At 58.9% G+C, this 8,044-nt stretch overlaps 1 pseudogene; it reads left to right on the plus strand.

Moving 5' to 3' along the window:
* The first annotated feature begins 616 nt into the window (after positions 1-616).
* On the plus strand, positions 617-2,678 carry LOC147980246 (uncharacterized; annotated as a pseudogene).
* The last annotated feature ends 5,366 nt before the right edge of the window (positions 2,679-8,044 follow it).

The following is an 8,044-nucleotide window of genomic DNA, read 5'->3' on the forward strand; positions in this document are numbered from 1 at the left end:
TAGGAGGAAGAAGTACGTCGGTGGATCTCGGGGATGTGCACGAGGCAGGGGGCGCGCCCAGGGGGTGGGCCGCCCCCACCCTCGTGGGTAGCCCGGGACTCTCCTGGTCCAAGTCCGATACTCCGTGGGCTTCTTCTGGTCCAAAAATAAGTTCCGTGAAGTTTCAGGTCAATTGGACTTCGTTTGATTTTCCATTTCTGCGATACTCTAAAACAAGGAAAAAACAGAAACTGGCACTAGGCTCTAGGTTAATAGGTTAGTCCCAAAAATCATATAAAATAGCATATAAATGCATATAAAACATCCAAGGTTCATAATATAATAGCATGGAATAATAAAAAATTATAGATACGTTGGAGACGTATCATGCGGCGAGACGGCCGCACCGCCACTCCATTGCTGACCCCGGCTGGCTCGCCATCCCACGCTCGCCACGCTCCCGTGGACGCGTAGGCCGCTCTGTGCATGGCGCGCGAGCTCCTGCGCTACCGCCCCATCAACGACCTCTATGAGGACTGGCTCGACCGCATCTCCGAGCTTGTCAGTGCCGCAGGGGGCTCCCCCGCGCCGTCCCCCTCGCTGCCTCGCCCTCCGCCGGCCCCGGGCGGCATAGCCCATGAAGCGCCTCCACCACTTCTGCCCCAAAACGGAGTCTTGGCGCCTAGACGCGCGTCCCCACGGCGCTACCTGGCACATCTGGCGCCCGCGCAAGAAGAAAGAAGCTGCCAAGAAGTCCCTCGGTCGCAGGAGAACGCCCCTGCGCTTCCTACACCACCATGCCAAGACCGCGTGCCGCCTGTGGGGCGGTGTGCAGACCCCTTCAAGGACAAGTTCTCCACTAGCGCAGAGTCCCGGCAACCACGGTAGGCTATCATGCCTTCACCCCTGAGCTGCGCAGCGTCGCTGGGCCAGGCAAGTTCAAGCCGGACCTACCTCCTCGCTACGACGGCACCCCCGACCCTGCGGAGTTCTTGCAGCTCTATGAGCTGAGCATCGAGGCGGCCAACGGCGATGAGAAAGTCATGGCAAATTGGTTCCCCATGGCTCTCAAGGATGGAGCCTGATCTTGGCTCCTGAACCTGCCTCCAGGCTCTATCTCCTCCTGGAACGAGATGCGCGACCATTTCGTTGCCAACTTCCAGGGCACTCGCGACTGCCCACCGGCTGCGGGTGACCTACGCCGCGTCAAGCAACAACCAGGAGAAACCCTCCAGAAGTACATCCAACGCTACAACAACGTTCGCCTGAAGATCCCCAAGGTGATGGACGAGGCCATCATCTCCGCATTCTCCGATGGTGTCCGCGACGTCAAGATGAAGGAGGAACTCGCCATCCACGAGGAGTTGTGCACATATCTGGAGTTGTTCAACCTGGCGACCAAGTGCGCAAGAGCCATGGAGGGGCGCCTCTCCCTCCTCGAGCTCCCGGCTGTAGACCCGGAGGAGAATAAAGCCAAGGCCAAGGACGTGAAGCGCAAGGGAGCATCCGTGCTCGCGGCGGAGCTGGACACAATGCGTGGCAGGGACCAGCCCGAGTCATCCAAGAGCAGCCGGCCGTTCTGCGCCTTCCACAACCTGAATAGCCACAACACCAGCGACTGTCAAGAGCTCAGGGCCATTTGTGAAGGACGCTACGGTCGACGCCCCGAGCGTAACGACCAGGGATACGACCAAGGAGGAGGACATGGTGGCGGACATTGGGACGACCGTGGCCCGCTCCAGGAGTGGCGCGACCGGCCCCGTGAGGATCGCTGGCAGGATCAGCCTCGCGAGGGCACCTGGAGAGATCGGCCTTGTGAGGATCGCCCTCGGGGCAACGCCGGTCTCCCTCCGCTTCCGCCACCACCAAGAAGGAATGATGACCACCATCAAGGCGAGGGAGCTGGGGGCTTCCAGGAGCCGTGTGCCATCGCCTGCATCTTGGGCAGAGCTCAAGCCCCAGCCATGTAGCGTATCTTCAAGCAGTTCGCTCGCGAGGTGAATGCAGTCCTCCCCAAGCTTGAGGCCACGCGCCCACTTAGGTGGTCCAAGTACGCTATCTTGTTCAGCTCAGCAGATCAGCTCAAGTGCGCGGCAACCGCCGGAGTCCTCCCGATGCTCTGTTCGCCAGTCATTAGCAACGTGCAAGTTACCAAGACTCTCATCGATGGCGGTGCAGGGCTCAACGTCCTGTCTGTCGACATTTTTGACAATCTCCAAGTGCCATATGACCAGCTTCAGCCTACCAAGCCATTCTCAGGAGTGACCGACGGCTCCACCACTCCGATCGGGCAGGTCCGCCTCCCTGTCACCTTCGGACAGCGCGACAACTACCGCACCGAGCTCATCGATTTCGATGTCGCCCAGATCCGTCTGCCATACAATGCCATCCTCGGGTATTTGGCCCTGGCCAAGTTCATGGCCGTGACGCACCATGGCTACAACGTCCTCAAGATGCCAGGAAGCGGCGGGATCATCACAGTCCCCTATGAAGAAAGAGATGCAGTGTGCTCCCTCGAGCGCGCCTTCCAAGCAGCGTCAATCGAAGACCCCGGTAACAATGCAGCTCGGTACCCCCCTGAGGTCGTCCCCAAGAAGAAGAAGCAGCTACTCCGTGCTGGACCTCAGGAGGGCAGCGCCGCGGGTGGCACCTCGTCGGGATTAGCGCCTGCACCTGGGGCACCTCCCTCTGTCGCATAGGAAGGCGCGCCCGGCGCCCTCCCCGGGCAGGTCTCGGGGGCTCTTTTCTGGAGGGCCTCAAACGTTGCCAACATCACGAGGGAGGCGCTCGGGCACCACTAGGAGGCATGCTTCGCAGCATGTCTCCCTCAGGAGGACACTGGGCAAGGAGCGCCCGGTGCTCAGGAGTTCATCACCAAGGTATCTCAGGAGCTTCAGGAAGCAAGAGCAATACGCGGCAACCACCGCCCACCTGGTGCTGCTCCCTACCCAGGCGAGGGTGGTGAGCTGCGTGTCTGCATTGACATACCAGGGCTCAACCGAGCAGCATCTCAGGAGCACTTCTAGCCTTCGCGGGTTGGACGCTGCGAAGGTCCACCTCACAACTACGTTTTCATGCCGTTCAGCCTGCCGAGCGTGGCTGCCACCTTCCAGCGCAACCTGCAGAGCGTCATGGCGGTTCAGGAGGCCAAGCACCACACAGTCCTGGCGGAGATGGAGACGGCCTGCAAGGAACCGCCTGGACCCCCAGAGCCTCCCGAGGCTCAGGGCCCCGGTAGCTCGTGAGGATCAACCCCTTCGCCGCGTATCCTCAGCTGCCTCAACACCCCTTCATCAACGGAACCAGGTGACATTTTCCATGATCATTTAGCTGGGAGTGCCCTGTGGGCCGCATCATTCCCATGCTGTGTGGGTCCGTCCCTGTGGCATGTATCATTTCTTTTTCATGTCTTTAGCTTACCTTGCTGGGGGCGCCCCTCGGGCTGCATCATCCCCAAGCCGCTCGGGCCAGAACCGGTGGCGCGTATCGTTCATGCATTTACCTGAGCTAGTTTGCCTTCCATGCTTAATTCATCTATGATTATGACCTGCTTGATTGTCGCCCACCACGGGAGCCGCGCGCCCGTCGTCTTTCTTCAGGACCCGTCGCGTGAGAGGGTTAGGCATGGCATCTATGCTCAGGCCCGTCCCTGCAGCGTTGATAAATCCAATGGCTGAGCTCTGTCTGGCGGGCCGGCCCTGTTCACGTCACCTCCTGGGCCGTTGGTGCTTGGCCTTCTCACACGATAACCTTAGGAGATTCGTTCAACGCAGGTTGCCTGACCACCTCGCAAGACCCAGACAGGGAACAAGAATCAACACCTCGCGCAACCCGCCTTGTGGTAGGGTCTCGTGAGTCCCACGCTGGCTCAGGAGTGCCCAGACACACCTCGTCTAGGCCTGCCGTGCAAGCCACGTGTCAGGGCAGGGCTGTGCACGCCCCGGGGGCTCTCCGCAGTAGGGAGTCCCCTCCCACGTACCTGAGGCGAACCAGCAATCACCATGGTGGCTCGAGCCCTTCCTCACACTAACCTGCAGAACCTCCCAAGGACAACAGCGGGCGGTACCACGGACTCTCCCTCTTCTCTTGTGCAATTCGCTTGCGCGTTAAAAGCGGGGCTCCTGAGCATCGCGTCTCAGGAGCTCTTACTGGCTCTCCAGCCCTCACCCCCTGGCCTTGACCACGGCATCGTGACCTAGCATACTAGTGGCGGCTGTGCTCGCTCGAGGACTGAGACATAAGGACGCAGAGCACTTAGGAGAGCACAGGGAGGAGGGGGAGGCTCACATGGGCCTAACCCAGCTGCACTACATCTGTCGACGCACAAGTCCGGCGCGAGTCGAAGTACGGACTCCAGACAACCAATATAAGTTCACACTCGGAACCCACCAATCGCTACGGCACGAGACCCTCATTCACCGCAGCCCTGCTGCAGCAACGTTTCCTCCCTTTCCCATCCTAAGGAAGCTGCTTGCGTGCAAAAGGGGACCTCTTGAGCATCGCGCCTCAGGAGATCTTACTGGACCTTGGGCCGCTCACCTCCTGGCCTTGACCACGGCACGCGACCTGGCATACCAGCGACGGCTGTAGCCTGCCTGGGGACCGGGACCTGTCAGCCTAGAGCCCCCAGCTGCCGCAGGATTGGAAAGGGGAGGCCGGGCCTCAGTAGGATATGCGCACATAAACATCCATAAGTAGGATAATATCAGCAGAAGACATTACAGACGCTTTACACACCCCCACGGGGTTCGTTTCGATTCCTCGCAGGGAACAAAAGGCGAGGACTTAGAGAATCCTAACTACGCGTGCCCCTGAAGATGACGCCATCATCAACAGTGGGCCACCAGAGGCCGGCGCCAACCTCATCCAGATCAGCGGCGATAGAGGCCTGACGCTGCAGCCCTGCTCCGGGCTCGGCGGGATCTCGGGGGCACGTAGCTGTCGTCGCTCGTCTCTGGAGACTCCGCAAGCTCAGGAGAGTCGCTGGACCACCAGGAGTCGCCGCTGTCGCTGGAGGAGCTGCAGGCAAAGCCTGCGGCAGGCCCAGCGCCTGCCGCAGTGCCATCCTGGCGACCTCCTTCAGGGAAGCATCCTAGGCGGCGGCCTTCCTCGTCGAAGACCTTGAAGAGCAGCACGGAGGCGCCGTCATACTCTAAGTGGATCGCGAGGGCGCCCTCCGCGCGGCAGACTCGAGCAATATCGCCCAGACCCAGGTCATGAAGATCCTGCCGGAGGCGACGGCTTCGAGCTCTGCTCCTGTCGCTGGGGCGTCGCAGTCGGTGTGCTGCAGCCAGAGCTCGAGAGGGCCCCTCGGCGGCATCTCGGCAGCGAAGTTCTGCGGGAGGCGAATCCAAGTGCTCGAGGGCATCGCCGCCCACAACACAAACTCGCGCGAGGAGTCCGCGGCATGGACCCCTGGGGCGACGGCGTGCGCCACCGCGGCCTGGCGACCACGGCTCTGGCACGGGCGGCAACGCTCGCCGGTTCCCCCTCCGGAGCAATCGACGTGAGCATACAAGGGCAGCGGGTACCCAGGAGGCGGCCTTTCGTACCACCAGCCTCACGAGCACCTTGTGACGATGGGACCTCCTCTTCTTCGGCGGGAGCACCTCAGGCTCGTTGAGAGGAGCCTTGCCCTTCTCCGCGGCCGAGAACCTCAGAATCGGCGCCATGACTGCACTAGCAAGCAGTGGAGCAAGGAAGGAGAAGAAGCAGACGGAATGGGAAGAGATGGGTGACGGGGGCTCCGCCCCTCCCATTTATAGCAGGAGAAGGCCAACCAGCGCCCCCCACGATCACAAGTAATGATGGTTTTCCTTGCATGTCGCAGGGACTTGTCAAGTTGGGCAGTTGCCGAGGTAGCATGGGGAAGCGGAGACGCCCACGCCCAATCAACTGCCACGTGTCAACCAAGGCCGCGGGCTGAGGGGGCCTGCGGCACTTCGCACTTGCCCTTTGGCTTAGCCTCGAAGCCAAACCCGAGCGTGCCTTGGGCCCGGAGGCTATTGTCGGCGTTTTGGGAACGGGGGTCCCCAGACTTGCCTGCCTGCGGCCCACGGCGTGGCTCAGCGAGCGGGCCCGTATGGCCCATATTCACCAACAAGCATCCAAGACCCTCGCCAGGGGCCAGGCCTCGTGAGGCGGACGACACAAGACCTCCTCGAGAGCCCCCTCATTAGGCTGGCTCGCGAGGGCCGGAGAGTTCAAGGCAAGGCAAACCTCACGAGGTTCTTGTGACGTGAGCCATGACGATCGAGATCAGGTGGGCGCCAGCGCGAACAGTGTCCTTGTTTCCTCTTTGGTGTTAGGGGAGCAAGCGTAGGCGTGGAGTACCGAGGCGTCAAGCAAAGGTTTCCATATTGGTGCAACAAGACCAAGACCAGTAGGACGGTAGGACGGAGGTCCCTGTGGAGCCCAAGACGGCATCACCACCAGAGCCTTTGGCAGGCGAAGACTGCTTTTGTCAGGAAAAGCTGTACTAGTTGTCTCCTTTCGAATTGGCTGTTGTTGGCTCCCTTCCCGCTCAATATTTGGGGAGAGGACCAGGGCCTTTATAAATAGGGCTAGCTAGCCACCACCATAGCCAAGGGAGACGAGATCTCGCCAAGAAGAGAAGATCTTGCCAAGAGGAAAGATCTTGCCAAGAGAGAAGATCTCGCCAAGAGGCAACTAGTCTAGACCTAGCTCATCCACACATCCACCAAGCACAAGAACACCTCTCCTCAGGAGGCTGTTCTTCCCCTTGTACAGTTCATCCTTAGCCCAAGAGGCAATCCACCACCACCACACTGGAGTAGGGTATTACAACACAACAGTGGCCCGAACCAGTATAAATCTTGTGTCTTTCATGTTGCGAGTTCGTCGAGCTAGTCCTTGAGATTTGGCAAGGCTAGGACGTGGATCGTTAGGGAGGAGATCTTCGCGTGCACCCCGGTTTTTGAACCTTGAGGGTTTGCCGGAACCCATGATCCGACACATATGTACCTTGGAAGTTATCGAGGAAGGCCTCTTCCACGTCCTCCCAGCTGCCAATAGAATTTTCAGGCAGACTGTTGAGCCAATGCCAAGCTGGCCCCTTGAGTTTTAAAGGGAGGTATTTAATGGCGTGGAGGTCGTCACCGCGGGCCATATGAATGTGGATAATGAAGTCTTCGATCCATACCGCGGGGTCTGTGGTTCCTTCGTATGATTCTATATTCATGGGTTTGAACCCTTCTGGGAATTCATGATCTATGACCTCATTAGTGAAGCAATGAGGGTGTGCGGCACCTCTATATCGGGCTGTATCGCGACATAGCTCTGATGGAGTCCGTCTGCGGTTTTCAGCCCGTGCATGACTAAGTTTGTCATGTCCGAACAGGTGGCCGTCGTCACGTGTCGAGGCACATCCTCGCGATCCGTAGATTGATCTGGTATGTCCTTCTTTATTTTTTAGGTTTTGTCGGAGGTCATATCTATGGCCGTGGGCTAATTTACCTCTATCGGATCATGGGTTCTGGCAAAACCCTCAAGGTTCGAACATTGGGGTGCATGCAAAGATCTCCTCCCTACCGATCCACGTCCTAGCTTCACTAGATATCACGGACTAACTCGACGAACTCGCAACACAAAGGACACAAGATTTATATTGGTTCGGGCCATCGTTGTGGTGTAATACCCTACTCAAGTGTGGTGGTGGTGGACTGCCTCTTGGGATGAGGATGAACAGTACAAGGGGAAGAACAGCCTCCTGAGGAGAGGTGTTCTTGTGCTTGGTGGATGTGTGGATGAGCTAGCTCCGGGCCAGTTGCCTTGTAAAGAGATGCCTAGCTATGGTGGTGGCTAGTCCTATTTATAGTGGCCGTGGTCCTCTCCCCAAATATTGAGCGGGAAGGGAGCCTACAATGGCCAATTTGAAAGGGGACAACTAGTACATCTTATCCTGACAAAAGCAGTCTTCGCCTACCAAAGGCTCTGGTGATGACGCCGTCTTGGGCTCCACGGTGACCTCCGTCCTGCCGTCCTGCTGGTCTTGTTCTTGTTGCACCATAATGGAAACCTTTGCTTGACGCCTCGATACTCCGCT

Source organism: Triticum urartu, chromosome 3A, assembly GCF_056163025.1.
Source record: "Triticum urartu cultivar PI428250 chromosome 3A, HENAU_Tu73, whole genome shotgun sequence".
NCBI classification, from domain to species: Eukaryota; Viridiplantae; Streptophyta; class Magnoliopsida; order Poales; family Poaceae; genus Triticum; species Triticum urartu.